Here is a 27527-nt window from a genome sequence, read left to right as displayed (position 1 = left end):
AATTTTTAGTCTGTTGTTCTCAATCAGGAGACCGTCTTTGGCCACAACTTTTTTTTCCTGTTCTAGACCTAGCCTGTAGGGGAAGCTGACCCCAGGCCCACTCCCCGAGTAGCCTGGCTATTTCCCCCATCTCCTGCCCACCGGCACTTCCGTGTTGGGCTCCTGGCCTTCCTGACCCTATGCTCTGTTCCCCATCCTGCCCTGCCTGTGGTCTCTGGGTGCCCCACCACCACTCTGCTGGGACCTGCTGGCCCCGCCTGTCCACCTGGTTCTCAGGTCCGCAGCCTAACAGGGACTTGAAAGCTGGAAGCCCCTTACTCCTCTCCTCTCTGTCTTCCCATTTCTTTTTTAAAAACCACAAGAGTCAGGACTTTGCTGGTGGTCCAGTGGTTAAGAATCTGCTTTCCAGTGCGGGGGATGTGGGTTTGATCCCTGGGCAGGGAACTAAGATCCCACATGCCATGAGTCATCTAAGTCCATGCACCGCAACTAGAAAGAAGCCTGTGAGCTGCAACTAGGGAAGCCCGGGTGCGGCAACAAAGGTCTTGCCTGCTACAATTAAGACCCGATGCAACCAGATACATAAATAAATATTTTTAAAAACCACGTGAGTTTAAGCAAGTCTGCATAAAGTTATCTTGGGAGAAAGATACTCAAACAATAACATTCTAGCTCTGGTTCCCTCTCTCCTAAATGATGTAGCATCCACCTTCTAGAGTTGATAACTCTTTTCTCAGCTACTCCTGCTCTCAGGCTTCAGTGTCTCTGCCTTCCAGAAACCCACTTTAGAAGCATAAATCTTGTTTGTCCTAATTCCTAGCCAGGGTCTACCACTGTCTGTTTTAGGAGGCCACGATCACTTGATGAAAAGAATAAGAGGTATCTGCAATGAAGGGGCTTCGGGAGGATGAGAAGAGACCCTCTGTTGTTTTCCTCTTTAGAAAAGTGAGATCAGCATTTATAAGGCTTCAGGCAAGAACACAAACCCAGGCCAAAGACAGTAATTTAGAAGGGTATCAAAGGGCCCTAAGTGTAGACACTTCGTACTTGCTGCTATTACTGCTACTAAGTTGCTTCAGTCGTGTCCGACTCTGTGAGACCCCATAGACGGCAGCCCACCAGGCTCCCCCGTCCCTGGGATTCTCCAGGCAAGAACACTGGAGTGGGTTGCCATTTCCTTCTCCAATCTACTTATGCAGGACTGACGTAAATTCAGCTGAGAAGTCCTATGGGTGTAAGGGACCTGCCCTTTGCCTAAAGATTCTGGTTAAAGCACAAAGTCCTTGCCTCCACATTCAGTGTCTCACCCAACCTTCTCTTCTCTCTACAAAATCACAACAAGACAGAACGAAGCTGCTGGGTGAGCCGCCCTTGCTCTAAAGCTCCCTAATCAGACAACACTTGAAACTGTGCTTCAAAAAGCCTCCAAACCAGACGGGAAGGAGTCTCATCCCTGCTTTGCTGACTTTTCTGCCCACTGGCCCCACCACGACCCTCATCCACAGGGACAAGACAGTCCTCCTACAGAGACCAAGATCCTGGAATAGAGGGCTTTCTTCTTCTGTTTTCTGCTGCACTACCCAGCCCTGACTGCAGTATGGAGACCCACAGGTGGCTATTAAAAATGCCTTTGAAATCCCCATGTATTTAAGTGCACCAGCTCTCTACCAAACAGATTTGTTACCTGGGACATGTACAGATTTGGGTACATGGTACATGTCATGCAACACAAATTAACTTAACTTCACTGAAAATCTCTTCCGAAAGTCCCTAGTTTTATGCTCCTCCTTTGACCACATCTTAGGCAGGGTCTATTCTTCCTGTTGGTTCATCTTTACCGCCATCTTCTCCGTATCACATAAGAGGCATCTTCTTTAATTCCTCGATCGTTGAGAAAGCAGGTGACTTTCTTTTTGGATCCCCAGTCCTGGGAATACAGGTCCAAATTACTCTCCTATGTCTTTGTTTTGTTTTGTTTTAAAGAAAGTATTGAAGTATAGTTGATTTACATTGGACTAATTTCTGCTGTGCAGCAAGGTGACTCAGCTATGCACACATACATTCCTTCGCATTTATCACAGGATAGTGGATATAGTATATGCAGATGACACCTCTCTAATGGTAGAAAGTCATGTCCGGATGTGAGAGTTGGACCATAAAGAAGTCTGAGCACCGAAGAACTGATGCTTTTGAATTGTGGTGCTGGAGAAGACTCTTAGTCCCTTGGACTGCACGGAGATCAAACCAGCCAACCCTAAAGGAAATCAACACTGAATATTCATCGGAAGGACTGATGCTGAAGCTCCAGTACTTTGGCCACCTGGTGTGAAGAGCTGACTCTGATGCTGGGAAAGATTGAGGGCAAAAGGAGAAAAAGGTGGCAGAGGATGAGATGGTTAGACAGCACCACTGACTCAATGGACATGAATTTGAGCAAACTCTGGGAAATAGTGGAGGACAGGGGAGCCTGGCATGCTCCCATGGGGTCCATGGGGTTGCAGTGTCAGACATGACTTAGCAGCTGAACACATGGACAGCCCACTGAACATAGTTCTGCACTATATAGTAGGACCTGGTTTCTTCCTATAGCTTTCTGGCCTTGGTTTAGCGCTATCTGTTGTTCAGTTGCTAAGTGGTGCCAGACTCTGTGTGACCCAGTGGACTGCAGCAAGCCAGTTCCCCTGTCCTTCACCATCTTCCGGAGTTTGCTCAAATTGCTATCTGTGGATTTGCCTGTCAAGATCCCGGGATCTCTTTCACTGGAGGCACCAACAATCCTGAGTTACTCCTCTGTTTCTGCACATCTGCCCCCTGGACTCTTCTCTGCTGGCACCTGCTCTCACCTCGAAGAATTCCACCTGGATAGGTCCCCACCTGTGGCTGCTCTCAGACCTTTTCAGCTATAAGTATCACTGTTCTTAAGGGACATCTGGGGTGACCTGTCTCTCATCCTACCCTCTTTCACCTCCAGCAGCACTTGCTGGAGTTCCAGAAGCTCTGGGAGCCGAGGGGAAGGCCGAGCCATTGCTGCACAGCTCCAGGACTGAGACACTCCATCTTTATTGTGTCTTTGTGTAGCAACAACATAGTGTTAACATTCACAGCTCTTGTTTATGGGAGCCACGGTCTATAAAGTAGTGGAGCAGGACTTGAACTCAAGAAATTAGGCTCCAGGATTAGCAGACACAAGTTACTAAATAAAATAAATAACAAGGTCCTACTGTATAGCATAGGGAACTATATTCAATACCTTGTGATAAACCATAATGGAGAAAATATGAAAAGGAATACACACACACACACGGATAGACATACATTGTGCGCACCCAGTCATGTCCGACTCTGTGACCCCATGGACTGTAGCCCGCCAGAATCCTCTCTTCGTGGAAGTTTCCAGGCAAGAATACTGGAGCGGGTAGCCATTTCCTTCTCCAGGGGATCTTCCTGACCCAGGGATTGAACCCACGTCTCTTGTATTTCCTGCTCTGGCAAGAAGGTTCTTTACCAGTTGAACCACTGGGGAAGCCATATATATATATATAATGTTTAAATATATAAAAATGAATATATTTAAATATACTCATATATATAAATGAATATATATATAAATGAATCACCTTGCTGTACACCTGAAATGAACACATTATAAATCCACCATACTTCAATAAAAATGAAAAATATTGAAAAAAGAAATCAGACTCCACTGTCTTCACTATATTCACAGTCATCAAAAGTCATGTCCAGCCTTCTTGAAGACATCTAATTTTGCCCTCCAAAGCAACTTTAAAAATAGTAAAAGTGTAACCAGCCTTGTCCATGACAGCATCTCAACATATTTGAAAACACTGAAGAGATACCCTTCTTCTAACCTTTTCAAGTTAAGCATTTTAAATTCCTCCTAAAGCTAGATTGTACAATATGGCTAAACCACAAGTTTTATTTTTTTTAATATCAATTAATACAGTGAAAGAAAACTAAACATCCAGTATATCGGTCAAATTAGCCACACTCCAAGCATGCAGTAGTCAGCAAATGGGTGCTGGGTGGGGGACTTGCTGGACAGGGCAGTCAGGGCATATCCTCCACGGCAGGGAGTTCTCCTGACAGCGCTGCTTGGGGACCTTCAAAGTGCATATTCTAGACGCATCACCATCCCTCTTCGTGCAAAATTTCAAGGGGCAGCAAATAGACCCCAGGCCACACAGAGATCCTGTCCCTCCAGTGCAGAATTCCCATCACTCTTCTAGACGCACTAGCATCTCTCCACACCTACTGTGACCATCCCTGCGACTCACAGCGGAGGCCACAAGGACCATGATGAACAGAATCACATACCCTTCAAGATCTGGGGCTTTTGTTGGGAATCATATTTTGTCGCTGCTTTTATTTAAGTTTTTTTTCGGCTGCACTGGGTCTCAGCTGCTGCATGCAGGATCTTGGATTCTCCCTGTGGCAGGCATAATCTTCGGTGGTGGTATGGGAACTCTGCCTTATTTGTGGTTTGCGGAAGCCGGTTCTCAGACTCTGCGTCTTAACAAGCTCCCAAGCGATGTGCTGCAGGTGGACCACTTGTCATATTTTGAGACCCTCCCACTTCCTCAAAAGGACAAGCGCCCCCAAAGCGTTTCCTCGAAAAGCATGAGGTTCCTAAAGACTTTCCAGAAACATGCCTGCAGGACTGCCATCACTTTGCCAGTTTCCTCTTTTTGCCCGGGTCACCCCAGGAGCTGAGTGGCTTTGTCAGCACCTCCAGATTCCCCTGGAGAGGGATTCCGGGAACAGGGGAGGGGGGAGCTGGAGCAGCTGCTGGGGCAGGGCAATGACAGAGAACTCTCTGCCACTTAACGCCTGTGTGGGCAATGCAGCTGGCTGAGAGGCCTCCGTTTACCCTGGCGGGAAGATGGGCTGGGTCCACTGGGGGGAGCAGCACGGGGCACCCTTGGTGAGGGGCTCTCCAGCGGGGAAGCTGGTGGCCGTAGGGGTGGAGGGAACCGAAGCAGGGGAGAGCAGACTGGCTGCTGGCTGGATGAGCGTGGGGTAGGAGTGGGGATGAACCAGCCATTCCCACAGGAGCAAAGGAGTGTGCAGTGAAAGAACCCTGGTGGGAGTGTGGAGGCTGGTGGCTCCCAGGAGTGCCTTGGATTTTATTTCCCCATCATTAAAACAGGGAATGGGATTGGAGATAGGGTCTCTAAAGTAACATGCTATGAAAGGCTGACAAGGTCACACAGAGCTCCGCAACCCCTCCCCTCCCCACAGCTTCATGTCGGCACCCCCCCCGCCCCACAACCAAAGCTCTAATAAAATGTGAGCTCCATATACACTTCAATTGTGTTCGACTCTCTGCAATCCTATGGACCATAGCCCACCAGGCTCCTCTGTCCATGGGATTCTCCAGGCAAGAATACGGCAGGGGATTGCCACGCCCTCCTTCAGGGGATCTTCCCGACGCAGGGATCAAACCTGTGTCTCTGCAGGGATGGAACCAGCATCTTTTACATCTCCTGCACTGGCTTTTTACCACTAGCGCCACCTGGGATGCCCATGCACTATTGATAGTATGTATAAAACAGACAACTGATGAGAACATCACGGAGAACGCGACTTAATGCACGGTGGTGACCTGAATGGGAAGGAAATCCTAAAGGGAGGGGGTATATGTATACAAATGGCTCACTCCTTTTGCTGTGCAGAAGAAGCTAACACAACATTGTAAAGAATACTGCAATAAAAACTGAATAATAAAAAGCAAGATCCATAAGACATTAGCATTAAGCGAAAAAAGCAAGCCATCAAGTAATATGTATACCTTGATAGTATACCAACACGTATACATTGTACATTCATTTATGCATTAAACAATAGCAAAATTAGCACCTATCACACGGCAGGAATTACTCTAGTCGGTGGAGATAAAGTAGCGACCAGATAGACAAAGGCCCTCCTAGAGCCGACACTCAAGTGGGCAGGCAAACAATGAACAAACAGACCAATTAATAATCAAAATGAAAGAAGAAACCCGAGCTCCTTCCCACAGCTGTCGCGGCAATGTTCTTTCCCTCACTTCCATCCCTGGCTCCCCATCACATCTCACTGCTTTGGTCTTACTCACTTTTGCGCTTCGCATCACACCGGAGTCTTTTAAAATAATTTTCTTAGGCAGACCCGCATCACTTGAAACTGCATTAGTGGGTTTACCGTATGTGCACACACATGTCTTTACATATGGCACATATGCTTGCACATACATGTGTGCGCGTGTGTGCCCCTGTACACGAATGTGCGTGTGTGTGCCCCTGTATATGGATGTGCGTGTGTGGTTCGGACAGGTCTTGGTACAACTTAAATCCTCAATAATGTTTGCTGAAGAAATGAGTAAGTTATGTGTCAATAATATCTTAATAAAACTGGGGGCAGGGAGAACAAAGAAGTGGTTGAATAAATCAACGATCACAGGATAAAGCAGAAAAGAAACAAGGCAGGTGTTAAGAATCTCCTCCCACTTTGCAGATGCAGCAGCTGGATAAAAGGAGGACTGAGTGATTTGCTCAGGATTACAGAAAAGCCAGGAAAGATCAGGGGAAAGAAAGGCCCCAAGCCAGGGACGTCCCTGGTGGTCCAGCGGCTAAGACTTCACGCTTCCAATGCAGGGGCCAGGGTTCCACCTCTGGTCAGAGAACTAGATACCCCACATCTCAACTAAGTCCATCCCACGTGCCGCAAGAAAGATCCGGTGCAGCCAGATAGATACATATTTAGTAGGAAGAAAAGAAAATCCCCAACCCAGGCTCTTTTGTCTCTTCCTCCCTCTGCAGCCGTGGTGGGTGGCGTTTGGACCAAGTTCCGGATCCAGGGGTGGTATAAGGCCACTATGTGGGATACATTACTGCGCTGAACAGGACTTTTTTTATAACAAGGGATCACTTTCAAGTTTATGCTTAGTTACCTCCTCTTTCCTAAGACGATACCACCCCCAACATGCACAAGTACTGTGGTTATGCCCCCTTATTTGAACCCTCCCAGCCATGGCATCCCATCAGTGGGACTGAGGTACCTCTTGTTGGACTGTGTATGACAATGGATTTTGTAAAGGCCTTCCACCCTCCTCCCAGGTGATGTCAGAGACGGAGGCACAGTCCCTATCAGAATGCCTCTAGCCTTTCTCCTTTTCCTCCCAAGCAACTGAGAAATGGCTATTTTAAGTCCCTGGTGGAAAGACGCCCTGAAGCTGCCCTGGCTGTCCACGTGGGCCCCTCGGTACTCCCTACCTGCCTTCACCATGGTTGTTGGTGGTAAACGGCCAGATGTCGGCCTCTGTGGGCACCAAGTATTATTTATAACAAGGCCTGAGCTGGAGCCACTAACATCCAAGTCAAGATTTGTCCTCATTTTTCATTTTTAATTCAAGCGTAATTCCTACCTACTATTCTGCGTGATCCTTTTTTTGTTTCCTCCCGGTCTGCAGATCATTATAAAATAGAAACAGAGCCACAGAAAGTGACCTGTCTCAAGAAAGATTCTACCAGGAGGAGAGTTGCCACTGATGTGACCTAGGGTTCTTTCCACCTGGTCCTGCGCACATGCCCACTGTGTTTCTAGTGATCTCCCATCTCAGGTTAGGGTTCGGGTTCTCCCAACTCAGGCCCTGGGCTAGGACCTAATGAGTATTTAGGTCAACAGGAAGGGGCCCTGCCTTCATGGAGGTGCCCACTGGGTTGTTTAGAGGGCATATACTGTAGGCTGTGACGTCAGAATCTACGTGTAATGTCCCTCAGGCAAGGTGGACACGGATCCACAGAGGTGCTGGGGGGCTCCTGGCACCACCCCCAGGACCCCAGCACCCACTGTCTCCTCTGCCCTGAGGCCCTGCTCTGAGCATGCAGATTCTGGGGGTCGTGTCTCAGGGTAGATGAAAAAAGGCCTGGAGGGCTCAGCGCCAGTCCAAGGCCAGGTCGTGCCAGAGAACCTTGAATACACACTGTGTTTCAGTGCTTCTGAGGTAGAAGAGACTTAGACCATCTGTATGTGGATTGTCACCGACTCCTGATGAATAAAAATATTCCACTCATCAGCTGTGAAGAAGGAGTGAAAAAATGCTAAGTCAGTGACCGTGACCTCTCCCAGGAGCCACCTCCCCCAGCGCTGCTTCAGGGAGGCAATTCCTACGTAAGCTTGGGTTCTGAGCTGAGGCCTCCAAGGAGATCCTGACTCTTCATTTCGTAGCTGTGCGTCTTGGGCAGGTGAGTGGTGAAACCTGCCAGGGCCTCAGCCTCACATGGAAAATGAGGACAATCTCGTCACTTCTCCCCTAGCAGGGGCCTAGGGGACTAGGCTCATAATATGTAGTAGAGGCACAGTGCTGAGAAGAGTATGTGGCACCTACTGAATGCAGCAAAGGCTGAACCAGTGTTACTTATCAACATCATCTTCTGTGTGTATATATCTCTATCTCTGGGGCTTCCCTGGTGCTTCAGCAGTAAAGAATGTGCCTGCCAATGCAGGAGACACGGAAGATGTGGGTTTGATCCCTGGGTCGGGAAGATGCCCTGGAGAAGGAAATGGCAACCCACTCCAGTATTCTTGCCTGGGAAAACCCATGGACAGAGGAGCCTGGCGGGATATAGTCCGTGGGGTTGCACTGAGCACACTCACATAGATAAATGTATACGCTGTCTGTGCTCAGTGGTGCCCGACTCTTGGGGACCCCATGGACAAGGGATACTTGTCCATGGACAAGGGATTCCAGGCAAGAATACTGGAGGGGGTTGCCATGCTCCAGGGGATCTTCTCAATCCAGGTATCAAACCCAGGTCTCCCACATTGCAGACAGATTCTTTATCATCTGAGCCACCAGGGAAGCCCATAAATGTATATACACATACTCAGATAAATACGTACCACGTGTATCAGTCCATCTGACTGTCCATCCATCCTCCCACCTATCTACCATCTACATATACCTATATATGTGTCCATGTACCTAGGTATGTGTACACATATATACATTTAATTTTCATAGGCATTTTAAACATCCTTCTGTCTCTGCACAATATCGAAAAAAGCATCTGTGTCCCCTTAGCTAGGGATGACATAAAATGAGAAGTGCAGGGAAATGCAATTGGAATCTTACTAAAATAAGGAGATGTGAAATGCAGAATTCTCGGTCTTCCATCTGCAGCGCTGACGGTGAGCGTCTGTGACGACAGGATAGATGATGACTTGAGGCGAAGCCACTGGCCAGGGAGCTCCTCCTCCTCTGAGAACATTGTCTGCACCATCACACCTGCCTCTGCTGGGGTAGCTGTTCACCGCTGGTTAGGAGATGTTTAGAGCAGGGCGGCACTGCAGTCAGCAGGGGGCCCCGAGGTCCCGCGCCTCCACCTGGGCGTGTTCACACCCATGTTCCCTCTCCTGAAATGACTGCCTAGCTCCCTCACTCGGCAGCTGATCATGTGCTGTCTCTTGTGACGCTTCCTGGGTTCTTTTTTAACATGTCATGTGTAGTTGTTCCAAATGAAACATAATTTCCCCAGAAATACCAGACCATGTCTTTTTTTGTATCTATTCCCATTTTCCTGATTCCTCCACCCATGCCTCTATGTGTCATAGCTCATATTAAGCCTTTATTAAGATTTTTGCCTCTCATAACAGGACCCAAATTCCAACAAGATACTTTTAACTAGAAAAAAATATTCCCCTGAAAACAATCAGAATTTTACTGCCAACTAGTCTAAGTGTTGAGCTAGTTCATAAGTTGCTTATTTCATCTCTACAGCAAGTCCCCTACATACCAATGAGGTTCATTCCAAGAGCACATTTATAAGTCCAGCTTGTTCGTAAGTACAACAAAGTTAGCCTAGGTACCCAACTAACACAGTCAGCTATATAGTAATTACTGAATTAGGTTTATAATACTTTCCACACAAATAATACATAAAAAGCAAAAACAAAAAAAAGAAAACGTTTTAAATCTTACAGTACAGTACCTTGAAAAGTACAGTCGTACCAGCTACATCATTGCTGCTTTTAGGCTTGCTTTCAGACACCCTGGGCTAGAACTAAAGATGCTTACTACTGTACCCTGTGCAGTGCTGCACAGAAAAATACCCAGAAGCACCATCATTGGTAGAGGAAGCACACGCGTGACAAAGTACGACAGACGTGTGGACTAACTTATGCGACTGGACATCTGAACATACATTTGCATCTTTGAAAATTTGCAACTTGAACGTTTGTGTGTAGGGGAATTTATATATACACTTAAATGTAAACAAATAAAATTTTAACCAAAATACTATGTCCTAGAGAGTGGCCTACTTGGTACACCAATGTCACTAAGTGGTATGTGATGAGAAAGAAAGGTTCAAAAACTGTCCTACCCATCAGTCTACACTTTTGACTTGGAAACCCCCCAGAGCTGTTTCCTGGCACCCCTGGGCTAGGGGGAAATCCCCAGACTGCTATTTATTTTCCCCATATCTCCAGCAGCTCCAGATTTCATTTCATCAGTTTGCCATCCTTCACCAAGGTCCCACAGGTTCTTTTATCCCCCAGACCCATTCCTACCTGATTCCAGACCCTCACACTTTGATACGCAACCACCTATGCAAAGGGTACAAAAAATGTGTAAAGACATATCAGAAGTCAGATGTTTGGTTTTGGGAGTGAGTCCAATAAAAATCAGTGCATTGATGTCACTCTTGGGCATATACCTGGGAAAGATGAAAACTCTAATTTGAAAAGAAACATGCACCCAATGTTCACAGCAGCACAGCTCACAATAGCCAAGACATGGACGCAACCTAAACGTCCATCGACAGACGAATGGATAAGCACGATATGGCACGTGTCTACAGCGGAATATTACTCAGCCACGAAAAGAGTGAAACACAGCCATTGGCAGCAACATGGCTGGACGTAGGGAATATCAGGCTTAGTGAGATGTCAGAGAAAGACAAACACATGATATCACTTACATGTGGAATCTAAGAAATGACGTGAATGAACACATTTATGAACAGAAATAGATTCACAGACATGGAAGATAAACTTGCAGTTCCCAAAGGGGAAAGGGTGGGAGGGATAAATTAGGAATTTGGGATTAACAGATACACATTAATAAATATAAAGCAGATAAACAACAACAGATACAGCAAAGGGAACTATATTCAATATCTTGTAATAACCTACAATGGAAAAGAACTTGAAAAAGAACACTATATATATATGTGTGTGTGTGTATGTGTGTGTACACTCTCTCTCTAGTTATAACAAATACATATACATACAATATATATATGTAAAACCAAACCACTTTCTACACACCTGAAACATCGTAAATTAACTATAAAAGTGACAGTGAAAGAGTCGCTCAGTCGTGTCTGACTCTGCGACCCCATGGACTGCAGTCCGCCAGGCTCCTCTGTCCATGATTCTCCAGGCAACAATACTGGAGTGGGTAGCCATGCCCTTCTCCAGGGCATCTTTCCTACCCAGGGAATGAACTCATGTCTCCCACACTGCAGGCCAATTCTTTACCATCTGGTAAAAGTAGACCACCAGGGTATATTTCAGCTTAAAAAATTAACACATTGAAGGAGGGACTTTCACCTACAGATAGAAAGACAGGACAACCAGAGTGAGCCAGTATCGGTGGGGCTCCAGAAAGGAGGCATCAGATGGTAACATTATGTTCACATGATTACACAATAGATGGAGGGGCAGAGAAGACGCTGAAGGAAGAGCGTGTCTGGTAAATGCTGACTCCACAGTCACTTCACACCATGGGGTCTAGGCGCAGACCCTTCCTGTTAATGAATTCCAGGGGCTGCCGCCATCCTATTGAAAAGGAGCAGGATCCTGCCCATTCCCTCATGTCCTCTGTCTGCCTTTTGTCTGTGGGAAAATATAGCCAAAGATAAGTTTAATCAGAGAAGTGAGAAAATGCAGAAACAAAGGAAAACAGTCAAGTAGGAGTGAAAGTTGCTCAGTCATGTCCGACTCTTTGTCACCCCACAGACTATACAGTCCATGGAATTCTCCAGGTCAGAATACTGCAGTGGGCAGCCATTCCCTTCTCCAGGGGATCTTCCCAAACCAGGGATCGAACCCAGGTCTCCTGCATTGCAGGTGGATTCTTTACCAGCTGAGGAACCAGGGAAGCCTGAAAATAGTCCAAGAGACCAAACGGTAACACTTTAGTCATTAAGCATAGTCAGGGTCCTCTTGTTCCTTCTCAAGGGCAACAGAAAATATTCTGAGCCATGTCCTGTGAACTGTTCTGCAGATGCTGAAATCCCATCAGGTGAGGAAGCTAACTACATGATGCCCAGACTGTAGACGACATAAACTACAGTTCTGAGAACTGGCCTCAAAAAACAAGGAAACAAATCAACCCTGGAACTGCAGGTTAACTGTACTTCAAATGATCAAGATGATGCTGGTCAGGTCACGGATGACCCATTCCAAGACGACTGTCAAGAGCTGAGTATGCTGTGTCTAGCTGTAGCCCACTGATTGTTGGAGTGGGGGAGCCGGCCTTTGAACTGGAGTCTGTCCTCTCCCCATCCATGGCTGCCAGTGTCCAAAATAAAGCAAATTTTCCAGCTTTTTGAGCAGCAAGCAGCCAGACCCTACTTTCCGTTACATTCTGAAGACTTCAAAATCCATCTGACACTTCTCATACCATGCTGATCCCCGTGACTCACTAGGGGTGTCTTTACCGTCCAAACCAGTAGAATGAGAGGCAGCCACTAGGCAAGCAAAACGACAGGGGCAGGCAATCAGGTCTCACCAAGACAGCATGTGGAACTAGGCAATGTTTCATTGGGAAAGCAAATCTACACAGCAGTGGTCACCATGACAACGGAGGTGGGGGGAGGATAGGAAAACAGGTGGGATTTAAGAAGATTTGACACTGCTTTTACACATCTTCAGAAAAAGCAATAAAGCTCTGATGAAGTCGCAGGACACACACTCTCAGGGGGTGGAAGAGTTCTTAAGAGCACCAAGTCCGACTTTACATCCATCTCCTGACTTCCTTCACGGTCCATCGACGGTGATTGGATCGGCCAATGCTTGCACCACACGCTCAGCCCACCTTCCTGCTGTCTCAGGACAGATTCAGATGCAAGGGAGGACCACAAATAAAGAGGCCACAGGTCGAAGAGTGCTCCAGCAGCTGGGTATGCTAAAGAGAAAGTGTTCAGTTCAGTTCAGTTCAGTCGCTCAGTCGTGCCCGACTCTTTGCGACCCCATGAATCGCAGCGCGCCAGGCCTCCCTGTCCATCACCAACTCCCGGAGTTCACTCAGATTCATGTCCATCGAGTCAGTGATGCCATCCAGCCATCTCATCCTCTGTTGTCCCCTTCTCCTCCTGCCCTCAATCCCTCCCAGCATCAGAGTCTTTTCCAATGAGTCAACTCTTCGCATGAGGTGGCCAAAGTACTGGAATTTCAGCTTCAGCATCAGTCCTTCCAAAGAAATCCCAGGGCTGATCTCCTTCAGAATGGACTGGTTGGATCTCCTTGCAGTCCAAGGGACTCTCAAGAGTCTTCTCTAACACCATAGTTCAAAAGCATCAATTCTTCAGCGCTCAGCCTTCTTCACAGTCCAACTCTCCCATCCATACATGACCACAGGAAAAACCATAGTCTTGACTAGACGGACCTTAGTCAGCAAAGTAATGTCTCTGCTTTTGAATATGCTATCTAGGTTGGTCATAACTTTTCTTCCAAGGAGTAAGCGTCTTTTAATTTCATGGCTGCAATCACCATCTGCAGTGATTTTGGAGCGAAAGTGTTAGCCACTCTGAAAGTGTTAGTTGCTCAGTTGTGTCTGACTCCTTCCGACCCCATGGACTGTAGCCCGCCAGGCTCTTCTCTCCATAGAACTCTGTAGGCAAGAATACTAGAGTGGGTTGTCATTCCCTTCTCCAGGGAATCTGCCCGATACAGGGATGGAACCTGGGTCTCCTGCACTGCAGGCAGATCCTTAACAGTCTGGGCCACCAAGGAAGCCAAGGTATGAAAAGGAAATGTTAAAGATGTCCTTGATGTGCAACTTCTTAACCCTCCCGATCCTGCGGTCCATGGCTGACATGAGTCATTCTGCTTCTAGAACCCTTATGTCCTATTTCCTATCTTCTTAAAAAAAGTTTCATTGATAGAGATCCACTGCTCTTTTTTTAAAAATTTTTATCTATGTTTGGCTGTGCTGGGTCTTTGCTGTAACACACAGGCTGCTTGCGGTGGTGGCTTCCCTTCTTGCAGAGCATAGGCTCCAGGGCACACAGGCTCAGCAGCTGTGGCACATGGGCTTAGGTGCCCTGTGGCATGTGGGATTTTAGCTCCCAGCCCAAGGATCGAACCCATGTCCCCTGCATTGGCGGGTGGATTCTGAACCACTGTTCCACCAGGGAAGTCCCCCACTGCTCCTTTGCCATCCTACTTTTCATACTCTGGCAAGTATACACAGTTTCAGAATATTCCAATAAGAGGACCAGCCCATGATCTTTAACTATAATGGGTTTCACCCTCTCTTTGCTTGTGGTCCAAACATGTTTATTAAGGAGAGCTCAATCCCCAAATTAATTGAAGGTCAAGGCATTATCACTATTCACTGGGATGATGACATCAGATCAATTCATTGGTGATATTTTACTCTTTCTTTGCAAGCAAAGTCTATTAATGCTATGATAGAGCTTGAGACTCAAATCTCTACTGAATGAGAATTTTGAGTTAGTCAGACTTTATTTGAAAGAATACGCTTTAAATTTTATAGCATTTTTATGGGTCTCAAAGGACCTCTCACACACCTTTAGAATATAAAAAAAGAAGGAAGTATGATTTCTATGTTGCAAAAGAAAGAAGCTCTGATTCAGAGAAGGTTATTATTTACTAATAATTCTAGGAATGAATCTATTCATCAAGACCAGACTCTAGATGTTTTTAGTTTCTATACTGATTGTCTTCACAAGATTTCCCCAAGTATTTCAAGAACTTTTTTTTTAAACTATCTGTAAAGAATAAAGAATAACTCATCAACTGTTGGTGGTCTATGAAAGTGTTAGTCACTCAGTTGTGTCAAACTCTCTGTGACCACATGGACTGCAGCCCACCAGGCTCCTCTGTCCGTGGAATTCTCCATGCAAGAATGCTGGAGTGGGCTGCCATTCCCTTCTCCAGGGGATCTGCCCTACCCAGGGATGGAAGCTGGTCTCCCGTATTGCAGGCAGAGCCTTCACCTATTCTTTCCCGGTCGGAGCCACCATGTTGGTGCTCTGTACATGGTAGTAAATAGAAGTTGCCTCTCAGCCCTGTGTCTGTCCAGGACTTCTGCCCAATAGGAGAGAGAAGCTCAGATCAAAAATCTACCCCAGCAGGCTTCACTGGTGGTCCAGTGGTTGAGAGTCTGCCTGTCAATGCAGGAGACAATGCTTGGTCTGGGAGGATCCCATGTGCCATGGAGCAGCTAAGCTCACGTGCAACAACTCCTGAGCCTAAGCTCAAAGAGAAGAGCTTTGCCACAAGAGAAGCCTGCATGCCCCAACTAGAGAAGGCCTGTGTACCATACCAAAGACCCAGCAAAGGCAAACAAACAAACAAACAAAAAAGAATATCTTTTGGTGGTGAATACCAGAGTCACTCAATGGATTAAATCAACTCATATTTCTCCCCATCTTTAAATTTACAGCTAGTTTCCTACTATGTTAGGAAGTTTATGATTTGAACTTCATTAAATTTTAAATTTCGCAATAAAATTTCAATGGTATAAAGAAACCAAAGAGTACATAGGCTATTGCTTCCAAATAAACTGTCCTGCCATCTGAGCCTTGCTGCTGGAATGCCAAGGAAGCCTCCTCCTGAGGGTGGTTTTCTGACTCAGTGGCAGAAGCACAAGGCCTGTGAGATGGTTTCTTGGATCGGTATGAGTTGAGGGGTGCCCCAAAGTCTGCACAACCAAAAGGAACTGAAACATGTCCATACGTACAAATAAAGGCATTCATTGGGAGGTCTTACACGTTAATTGCGCTTCCCTGGTGGCTCAGGCATGAAGAATCCGCCTGCAATGCAGGAGGCACAGGAGATGGGGGATCAGTCCCTGGGTGGGGAAGATCCCCTGAAGGAGGGCATGGCAACCCACTCCAGCATTCTTGCCTGGAGAATCCCATGGACAGAGGAGCCTGGTGGGCTACAGTCCATGGGGTCGCAGAGTCAGATAGGACTGAAGTGACTGAGCGCCCAAGCACATTAATTGGGATTTAAAATACCAAGACAGCACTTGTTACTCAATTTGTCCTAGAGCATACGTGAAAATGGGCATAGGGTTTTACACTTCAAGAAGTGAAGGTTAGGGATGCTATGCTCTGCCGCTTACCAGACTGTGCCAGGAATGCCAAGGGCAGCATGGCAGGCCTGGGGAGATGAATGAGGGTTGGGACAAAAAAGGCTGGAGGGACTCGAGGCAGAGTGGTCTGCAGCAACACGGATGGGCCTAGAGACTCATCCTGAGTGAAGAAAGCCAGATAAAGAAGGGGAGATACAAAAGAGGAACAGGCTCTCAGACTTAGAGAACGAGCTTATGGTTGCCAGCAGGGAAGGATGATGGGAAGAGATAGTTAGGGAGTTTGGGATCGACTTGTACACACTGCTATATTTAAAATGTAAAACCAACAAGGACCTACTGTGTAGCACAGGGAACTCTGCTCGATGTCATGTGGCAGCCTGGATGGGAGTTTGGGGGAGAATGGATACATGCATATATATGGCTAAGTCCTTTCGCTGTCTACCTGAAACAATGACAACATTGTTAATCGGCTACACTCCAATATAAAATAACAAGTTAAAAAAAGAGAGAATTCTGTGTAGTCAGCCTGGGCCAGCCCCGCACTGGACTACGGGGTCACTGAAGAACGTGCCACCTGGTGGATCTGGTGGATATATTCTGTTCCATTCTGGTTTCCTCCCACTTTGTAGGATCCTCTCCAAATGTTGCCTCTCAGAGATCACGACTTTGAGGATCTCCTCTAAGAGAGCGCAAACCAGTTATAGGCAGGGTAGGAGAATCGGACTACTCCTGTTCACAGTTTTATACCAGGGAACAGTTCTGTCAAACGTGTGGGTGCTAAGTCGCTTCAGTCGTGTCCGACTCTGCAACACTATGGATGGTAGCCTGCCAGGCTCCTCTGTCCCTGGGGTTCTCCAGGCAAGAATACTGGAGTGGGTTGCCATGTCCTCCTCCAGGCAATCTTCCTGACCCAGGGACTGAACCTGTGTCTCTTATGTCTCCTACACTGACAAGCAGGTTCTTTACTAACTAGTGTCACCTGGGAAGCCCTGTCTGGTATATAGCTCTATCCATTTTTTTTAACAGCTGGATTCTAGTTCTTTAAAGCATTAAGTAATTTAACATTAGATGTGAAGAAGCAAACATTTACACCATATATCAAGCAAAACAAAAGGATGCTCAACAATCAGCTTAAGATCTAGAACATTTCCAGGTAAAGCGGGGTTGATTTCAGCTCTCTGTCAGGAGCACAACTAGTGGTTTCTTCTATGTCTTATCATTGACAGGAACAGGAATAGGAGATACAGTGCATCACAGGAGCATGGGTGCTAGCTGAAGACAACTCAGACAGAGAGCTCCTGCCTGGAAGTGATTGCTCTAACCTGGTGCAAACCTTATAAGAGGGAGCCAGCGGGATGCCATGAACCAGAGATTGAAGAAAAGTGAAAAGACACTTGGGCAGAAAGGCCTGGGTAGAAGAGCCGTCAGGGGGGACAAGGTACCGCCAGCCCAGCAGGAACCTCCGGAGACAACGTGGCCCTTATGTGATGAGGATGTGTTCTATGAGGCTAGTGTTCAGGTTGCTGAAGAGGATTCCTTCTCTTACTCTTACATAGAATGCATAATAAGAAGTGAGTTTCCTGAACCTATCACGGAAGAAGACTCACTTCTTAAGTCCTTTGTCTGAAAGAAGGACTGGAACAAGAGCTTTCTCAACAGGTTCTTATGGCAAGCTCAATTCTTGAATGTTCCTTGGAATACATGCAAAAAAATTAAAAAGGCAAAACAAGAATTTCCTCAACAGATTGTTGGGCAGAATCCACTTCTTGAGTTTTCTGAGTACAAAACAGGCAAGAAGCTTCCTCCCGGAGGAATACCCAGCACTGAATTTCCAGATCCTAAACAGCTCACAGAACGTACTAGAATGAAGCCAAGCACAAATAAAGAATACGATGCTCCAGAAAAATAATTGTCTTCACAATGGATACATAAGAGAGTTCAAGAATAGAGCATTCCTGGGAAAGCATCTCTGGGTTCACAGTCCCTGAGATCATGGATGTGCAGAATGTGGGAAAGCCTTCAAGGGGAGCACAAAACTAAAGAGCCATTTTCTGGTTCATACTGAAGTGAAGCCATTTACATGTACTCTTGAACGGTCCCAGAAAACATTTTTCCCTGTCCAACTTGTGTACATATGTACTGGGGAGAAACCTTTTGTGTGTCTGTTTGAAGGCTGTTGTAAGTTTATTCAATCAAATAACATGAGTTAAGTTCACCTCTTAACTCATGCAAAAGCTAAAGTGAGTCAGTGAAAGAAGATGGAAAATAATCCTCCAACAGGATAACATCCTGTTAGATGTGCTTAGTTGCTCAGTTGTGTTCAACTCTTTGCAACTCCCATGAACTGTAGCCCGCCAGACTCCTCTGTCCATGGGATTCTCCAGGCAAGAGTACTGGAGTGCATTGCCAGGCCCTCCTGTCGGGGATCTTCCAGACTCAGGGATTGAACCCGTGTCTCCTGCACTGCAGGTGGATTCTTTGCCGTCTGAGGTACCAGGGAAACCCTTAAACAGGATAAGCATATTAACAAAAGAGTGACTGGGGACAAATATGCCTCATATGCCTCACTGATTATTGTTTCAGGAAATAATTTTTAAATCAATATAGTACCTTGTATATATTTTTAAATGTTACTAAGATGCTCCTATAGTCTGTGATAATATTTTAGAACTCTGTGTATGAAATTACAGTGTGCTTCTAATAGTAAGGTGAGTAATGAACTTACTTCAAAAGCAGAATCTCTAGTTATTATGAATTGTATTTTTGGATATGGGCGTTAATGTCTCATACTATAAAAATGAAATTAACTTTGCTGGTTGAGTTGTAGTTTCCAATTGTTTAGCTTTTTCCTTTTAGGAATATACTTCTTAATACATGTGATAATTCCAGGTGGCACAGTGGCAAAGAATCCGCCTGTCAATGTACGAGACTCGAGTTCAAACCCCAGGTCGGGAAGATCCCTTGGAGTAGGAAATGGCAACCCACTCCAGTATTCTTGCTTGGGAAAACCCACAGACAGAGGAGCCTGGTGGGCTATACTCATGGGGTTGCAAAGGGTCAGCCATGATAGAGCATACATACATAATCCGAGAGAATGTAAATTTTGCATTGAATTGTCAATAAATGAGTGAGTAGCTGAACTTTAAGTTAAATATGACATTTAATCATTTTACTTTTTATGACTGTACCACTGTAACCATTTACAGTGATATGGTTATTTGATAGTGTCAATGGTTATTTGATAGAATCAATCCATTTGAATCCATTTTAGATAATTTAAAATAAAAGGAAATAATCCCACCCCAAAAGAACTAAGACAATATGTCCTTCTTTTTCCTCCTTTCCCCCAGTAAAGTACTGCTATCCTGGGCTTATCTTCCCTACATATTTCTTTATAGTATATATACTACATATATACACCACTAATCAATACGTAGTTTAACTTTGTATGCTTTAAACTTTGCATCAGTGGAATTACACTGATTACCTTCTTCTGTGACTTGCTTTTTTCCTTTTTCTCCTAACCTATGTTCCAGAAAGTCATCCTTAGAGATGCCTACTGCTGAGTTTCATTCATTGTCACCGCTCTATGGCATTCTATTGTGTGTGTATAACACAAATTACTTCCGTGTTGCTTCACGGGTATTTGGGCTTCCCTGGTGGCTCAGGAGGTAAAGAATCTGCCTGCAATGCAGGAGACCTGGGTTCAATCCCTGGTTCAGGAAGACCTCTGGAGAAGGAAATGGCTCTCCACTCCAGTATTCTTGCCTGGGAAATCTCATGGACAGAGAGAATCCTGCTGGGCTACAGTTTATGGGGTTGCAAGGAGTTGGACACAACTGAGTGAACAACACACACACACACACACACACACACACACACACACACACACGGGTATTTGGGTTGTTTTCTGGTATTTTGTTATTACAGACTTTGCAGTTGCTATGAACTGTTTTTAAAAGGGATAGTCCCAACTTAGCTTTCCACCAGTGAGTATAAGCTCTAGATATTGCACATGGCACTGCGTGATTTGTTAATTTTTGCCAGCCTGATGGGCACAAAAGGCATCTCCCATAGGTCTTCATGTAAAGTTCCTAGATCACTAAAGGAAGTTGAGCATTTCATATATTTACTGGCCAGCAGGTTTTCTCGTCCATGGCATGCAGGTTAAACCCTTTGCCCATTTTTCTATTATATTTTTTAATAATCAGCAAGATATTTAAACACCTTAAAATTTGATTACAAACTAGGTACCCAGAAATATAAAAAAATCCACTGTAACATTAATACAGAATCTTAACAGATGCCAAATAGCCAAAGCTATCTTGAAAAAGAAGAGCAGAATTGATTCTTGATGTCAGAATATAGTACAAAGCTACAATAATCAAAACAGTATGGTAGTGGCATAAGACAAACAAAACAATGAAATAGAGCAGACAGCCCAGAAATAAATCCTCATGTATATAATCCAGCGATTTTCAACGAGGTTGCCAAGACCATTCAGTGGGGAAAATGACAGTTTCTTCAACAACCAATGACGGTAAGCAACATGAAAAGAATGAATATGGATCCTTACCTCGCACTGTATCCAAAAATGAATGCAAAATGGATGAAAGACTTAAACATAAGACCTAGAACTATACCACCCTTAGAAGAAAACTTAGGAGTAAAAACAGCCTCATGATGTTGGATTGGGCAACGATTTCTTGGATGTGGCACCAAAAGTGTTAACAAAAGCGAATGCAGATAAATTGGATTACATCAAAATTTAAAACCTCTGAGGTCAAAGGACACCATCCATAGCATGAAAGACCACTACAGAATGGGAAACAATATTTGCAAATCATTTATTTGATGATAGTGGGTTAATGTCCAGAATGTATTAACAAAACTCCTACAGCTCAACAGCAACAACAAAAAGACCAAATAACCTGATTAAAAAACAAGCAAAGGACTTGAATAGATGTTTCTCCAAAGGTGAAAAAAGATGGCCAACAAGCATATGAAAAGATGTTCAAAATCAATAATCATTAGAGCAATGCAAACCAAAACTGTAATGAGATATCGCCTTACATCCATTACAAGGGCTAAAATTAAAAAAAAAAAATTAAACACTGAAAATAAACACTGATGAGGGTGTGAAGGAACTGGAGCCCTTGTGCACTTTTGTGGGATGTAAATCAGTGTGGCCGCTGCAATGCGGCAACAGATCCAGAGCAGAGTTATCATCTGATTCAGCCATTCCACTTCTGGGCATACAAGAAAGAACTGAGACAGAGACTCCAGGAGGTATCTGCACAGCCATGTTCAGAACAGCCGTATTCACAAAAGCCAAGACATGGATGCAATCCAAGTGTCCATTAATGGAGTAATAGATAAACAAAAGGTGGTGTCAACACAAAATGGAATATGTCAACTTTAAAAAGGGAGGAGATCCTGACATAGGACACAGAGTGATGGATCTCGAGCACTATTATGCATAGAGCTAGGTGGCATAATATAAGTGACATAGGAGGCATAATTCTAAGAGAAATACCAGTCACAAAAGGACAAATGCTGTACGAGGTCTCTAGAACAGTCGAATACATAGAAACAGAGAGTAGAGCAGTGGCTCCCAGGGGCCTGAGGGGAGGGGAAGAGGGATATTGTTACTTAATGCAGACAGAGTTTTAGTTTGGGAAGACGAAATAGTTTTGGAGATGGATGGTGGTGATGGTTGTACAACAGAGTCAAGTACTTAATACCACTGAATCATACAGTCAAAAATGGTTAAGATGGTAAACCTGATGTCACGGATATTTTACTACAATTTAAAAAAAGCAACACAACACTGCAAACCCACTATCCCTGCGTGCGTGCTCAGTTGCTTCAGTCGTATCCGAATCTTTGCTGCCCCACGGACCACCGCCCTCCAGGCTCCTCTGTCCACGGGATTCCCCAGGCAAGAATACTGGAGCAGGTTGCCATGCTCTCCTCCAGGGGCTCTTCCCCACTTCCCCATCCAGGGATCAAACCTGAGTTTCTTGCATATCCTGCACTGGCGGGCAGGTTCTTTACCAGTAGTACCACCTGGGAAGCCTGCAAATCAACTATATTCCAATAAAAATGTAAAAAGAGAGAAACAATACAGACAGAAATTACATCAGGCTTCTTCAGAAACTATGCAAACCAGAAGATAATGGAGAGACTTTTTTTTTGGTACTTTTCTGGAAATAGACCAGTGAGGGAGTGATCTCCTCTGAGGACATGGAATTTCCATGTTTTTTCCCCACTCTGCTTTGCCTAGCTGTACTGTAAAGGGGAGCAAGGGACTGGCATTTGTTGCGTGGTTCACTCCTTGCAATTTGTTGCGTGGTTTACTCCTTGCAAAGTGCTTTAGAAACCTAACTTTGACCTTGATATCTTACCCTCTGAAGTCAGTACTTCCTGAAGTACCTGAAGTCAGTACTTTCTGAAATTTGGCTTCCACTCAAGTTACCAATGAAAAGACTATGACTTGGAGAGATTAAATAAACTGCCAAATTAGGATAGCTCATACGTAGTGGAGCTTGAGCCTCAAACAAAGGTCTGTCTAACTTTGACAGACCTCATGTTGGTTTGTTTTTCTTTTTGGCCATCTGGTACAGCATACAGGATCTTAGTTCCCTGACCAGGGATAGAACCTGTGCCCCCTGTGGGTAGAGCTGTAGAGTCTTAACCACTGGACGACCAGGGAAGTCCCTGGAGAGACATCTTTAAGATACTGAAAGATAAAAATTCTATATCCAGTAAAAACATCTTTCAAACTTGAAGGCAAAATAAACAGCCCCCACACCTGATCCCCCAATATACAAATCAAATGCGTATTCTCTGCAAGGTACTATTCTAGGTTCTGGGTGATGACAGTTAGCAAAGTCAACATACATCCTAAAAGAGAGAGGACACAAGCAAACACTCATGTAAATAAAGAGTGGACTAGCTGCTCTTAAGTACTGTGGAGGAAAGAGAGCAGAGACAGAGACAGTGAGTGCTGAGCTCTAGGATTAGGAAAGGCCTCACTGGAAGAGGGACATCTGAGTGGAGACCTGACTGAGCTCTGCAGATACAGGCAGACAGACCTCTAGAAAGGAGAGAAACCAAGAGCAGAGGCGCAGAATCGGGAGGCAGAACCAAAGGCAGAGGGCAGGGCTTGGAGGCCCTGGACAGTTCAGAGGTCAGGGAGGAGGACGGAGAAGAGCCAGGGAGGACTGGGGGCTGACACAGAGAGTGTGGGGTCCCAGGAGTCGGGGGAAGACAGTGTCTCCAGAAGGGGGTGTGGCCACGTGAGGGGAGACCGGAAGTGACAGTGACTCTGGACTTGGCACGTCTGCTCTGATCAGGGCCCCTCGGTGACTGTGGGGTTAAGACAGAAAGGGAGACAACCAGTAAAGACTGCTCTGCGGGTGAGCTTCTCTCTATTCAGAGATTAATGAGGCGGCCCTGGGGCAAGGGGATTTCGCAAATTCTTGGAGCTGCTATATTATGGTTAGCTGATGGGAATGTTCTAACAAGAGGTCACAGTGATGAGCAGGAGGCAGTGAAGGCAGCTGCTGGAGTGAGGTTCTTGAGGAGACAGAGCTGGGCTCGCTGGGCTGGGAGAGAGCTCAGAGAGGATCATAGCTGGTGGCCCTCAGGATATTAACTCTTTGTCAGTAATATGCGCTGCTAATCTTTTCTCCCAGTGTATGGTGTCTTTTTCTGAAAGATATTCTTAATTTTTTTTTCTTTTTTGGCATAACATGTAGCATATGGTGGGGTCTTAGTTCCCCAACCAGGGATCGAACCTGTGCCCCCTGCACTGGAAGAAGGATTCTTAACCAGTGGAATCCCAGGGAAGTCCCAAGATACTCTTAATTTTAATGTCGTCAACCTAACCAATCCTCACTTCATCGCTGAGCCCCTGAGCCGCCTAGGGCTATCAGGATGGAAGCTCCTGATCTGAGGGTGGGGTACGTGTCCCCAAGGTTAATGTTGGGTCCAAGGCTCACCTCAAGCTCTGGATTCTTGCCCCTTCCCAGAGCAACAGAGCCCAGAACAGAGGATTAAGCAGGATGTGCCAAGTCGCAACAGTCACGTCCGACTCTTTGTGACCCTATGGACTGTAGCCCGCCAGGTCCCTCTGTCCATGGGATTTTCCAGGCAAGAATACTGGAGTGGGTTGCCACTTCCTCTTCCAGGGAATTTTCCTGACCCAGGGATCGAACTCATGTCTCCTAAATCTCCTGCATTGGCGGCGGATTCTTTACTACTACACCACCTGGGAAGCAGGATAAATTTTACTTAACATTTCACAAAGGAGGCAGAAGAGAGAACTTTTTTTGCATAGGAAACTATTCTTTCTAAGAGTTAAAGTTCTCACTAGAAATGTCTGCTTCCCTTTAAAGTTCTTCCAGCTCTCTTGGACATCCTTCTTTTAAAAATTTCCCTTTTAAACATCCCTAGCCCTCACTCTCATCAGAATGGAATCTTTCCCAACTCCCACCATTGACTCCCAGGGTTTCCTCTGCCTTTGCAAGCCCCTTTCTCAGAGCATCTCTGATCCCCACAGCAGCTGGTGCAGCCGGGTTACCAGGGTCAATCATCTGAGTTACTGTACATAGCAACTCTTCCCTTTCATCAGCAATCCTGTGTGTATGTGTCTGATCCCATTAGCAAGGTAACCAAATGCAGAGCCCCGTGACCACAGGCACACCTGCTCCAAATACGAACCGTAACCCAGAACTCTAACAACCTAGACACGTACGCAGCCTGCTCTTGTTCCAAGGCCAAATCCATTAGTCAACTAGCTGTTTGCCTAACAAAAACTCATCTCTCTCTGGCTAACTGAATGTTACAACACAAACAGTCCTGTTTCCCTAAGGCAGATGGAGTTCCAGGAACCACCATCTGGGGCCTGTGTCAGGGGGGAAGCGAGAAGGAGAAGGTGGGGAACAGAGCCCTGGGTCTTGGTATCTGCCCTGAGGCCACAAGCAGAACCTCATTCTGGAACCAGCCTCGTGTCATCTAGAAGCTGCTGCAGGTCAGTTTACCCACAGGAAACATGCTGATGGGATGGGCAGGAAAGAGGCTTCATTTGGTATACTCGGGTCCTGATTCTGCCAGAATCAGATGCCGAGGACGCCCTGAGGACCCTGGAAGGAAGTGGAGCTGTTTCCTTCTCCTGTAGGAAGACCCAGACCCGAAAGCCCAACCCCATACCAGCCACTGGGCTAGGGCTTTTTCATGCTGTGTGCTAAGTCGCTTCAGTCGTGTCCGACTCTTTGTGACCCCATGGATTGTAGTCCACCAGGCTCCTCCGTCCATGGGATTCTCCAGGCAAGAATACTGGAGTGGGTTGCCATGCCCTCCTCCAGGGGATCTTCCCAACCCAGGGATTGAACCCACATCTCTTATGTCTCCTGCATTGGCAGGCGGCTTCTCTACCACTAGTGCCACCTGGGAAGTCCAAGATGTACTTTTTTTTTTTTAACCACTTTATTTTGAACTAATTTTAGATTTAGAGAAAAGTTGCAAAGATAGGACAAACAGTTTCCTTTATAGGCCTTACCAGGCTTTCCCAAATGTTAGCAATGTTTAACCTCTTATATAATCACCGTACATGCATTCTTTGTTAACGCACAAATTCTCAAATTATTTCGTAGAGTCAGAGCAAACAATCCCTGGGTCAGGAAGATCTACTGGAGAAGGAAATGGCAACTCTCTCCAGTATGCTTGCCTGGGAAATCCCACAGAGGAGTCTGGCGGGCTACAATCCATGGGGTTGCAAAAAAGTTGGATATGTCTGAGCAAAAACACCGCAACAACAGCGGCTCCCCCTCTATCACTGACCTGTTTTCACTCTGCCTATAGTTTTGACTTTCACAGAACCTCATAGAGTTGGAATCACAGTATCAGCTGTAGGAATCATTTCTTTCACTTAGCAGTATGAATCATTACGTCCAACCCATACTTAAGGGGAGGAAAATTAACCTCCAAGGGCGGGCGGGTAATATTCTGAAACCACCATGTGCTCCATGCTTCCCTGTCTCTGCTAGCCTTTTACTTTTTGCCTGTTTCTTTTTTTTCTTTAAGTAAAAATCTATGTTTTTCAGTTAATTTTACTTTAGAAAATTTCTTTGGTTATTTAGGTTAAACAGAATACACTCATGATGAGAATACACTCTTGGCTATGTTCATGAGATGAGTTTAACGCTCTGGGCATTCAATTATCATCACTGGAAAACTAATGTTCTAGGCCATGGTCTGAAAGAAGTCATGATTGCATTTGGGGTAACAGGCTTTGGTTGCTATCTGTGGGGTCCTTCTTTTTTACTGACTGACCAGTGGTCGATATTTCTTCTATTGCTATAAAATAGTCATGTGGTGGTAGTAACAGCCACAGACAAGCCTGCATTGAAGATAAGAAGAGGAGCCTCCGACAGAAGCAGTCATTAGAACCTGGTTTCTGACTGCCATTCAACATGGACCCAAAAACCTGAGGCTAAGCGTAAGGCAAACAGTGAGCATCCTTATATACACAGATGTCGACAGATAAATTTCTCGAAGTAGAAATAGGTGGGTTAATGGGCATTTAAAACTTTAATAGACATTGTCAAATTGACCCCCAAAACTATTGTATCAATCTATCCTCCCACCACAGCATGTCAGAATACCGCCTGCCTTCCCTTACATGGGGTACCATTAAACTGCTCCATCTTTACGGCATGAGTCATAGCTGTTCTCAGCACGTTGGCAGAGAGAAGTAGGGCTAGTATCTGTGAAAACTTAAGTGTCTTGTTCATTCAACACTTGTGATTTTTATATTCATGATTTTACTGGTATTTTATGGAATGTATAAGAGTAGAGGATGGGAACTGAGGTCAGAAAGGTGGAAGATGGGTCCAAATGGGATGGGAAGTGGTTTTAGCTGACACTGGCTGCAAGTATCCTCTATTGACAGCTGAGTAGCATCCACTGTAAGCCTGTACCCTAAACTCATTAGCCAGCCTCTAACTGATGAATATTTGAGACTGTCTCTAATCTTTAGTTAATTACAAACAATGCTGCAAAGCTACCTTGTTTATACTTCATGATCCAGGCCTTCTTGTATATCTTGTAACATAAATTACGAGAGGTGAAGTCCTAGGTCAAAGTGGATATGCATTTGTGATTGTGGTAGGTA

The 27527-nt window shown here is 45.5% G+C and overlaps 1 protein-coding gene and 1 pseudogene across 1 annotated transcript in view; one reads left to right on the top strand and one right to left on the bottom strand.

Moving 5' to 3' along the window:
- The window catches only part of SLC35F3 (solute carrier family 35 member F3), a 132449-nt gene that overhangs the window by 55291 nt on the left and 49631 nt on the right, over nt 1–27527 (bottom strand). The window lies entirely within an intron of this gene.
- Nucleotides 17709–18600, top strand: LOC105604913 (zinc finger protein 42 homolog; annotated as a pseudogene).

The sequence above is a fragment of the Ovis aries genome, chromosome 25 (assembly GCF_016772045.2).
Source record: "Ovis aries strain OAR_USU_Benz2616 breed Rambouillet chromosome 25, ARS-UI_Ramb_v3.0, whole genome shotgun sequence".
NCBI classification, from domain to species: domain Eukaryota; kingdom Metazoa; phylum Chordata; class Mammalia; order Artiodactyla; family Bovidae; genus Ovis; species Ovis aries.
Note: the sequence above shows the minus strand (reverse complement) of the source record. Positions and strands in the feature narration are given on the sequence as shown.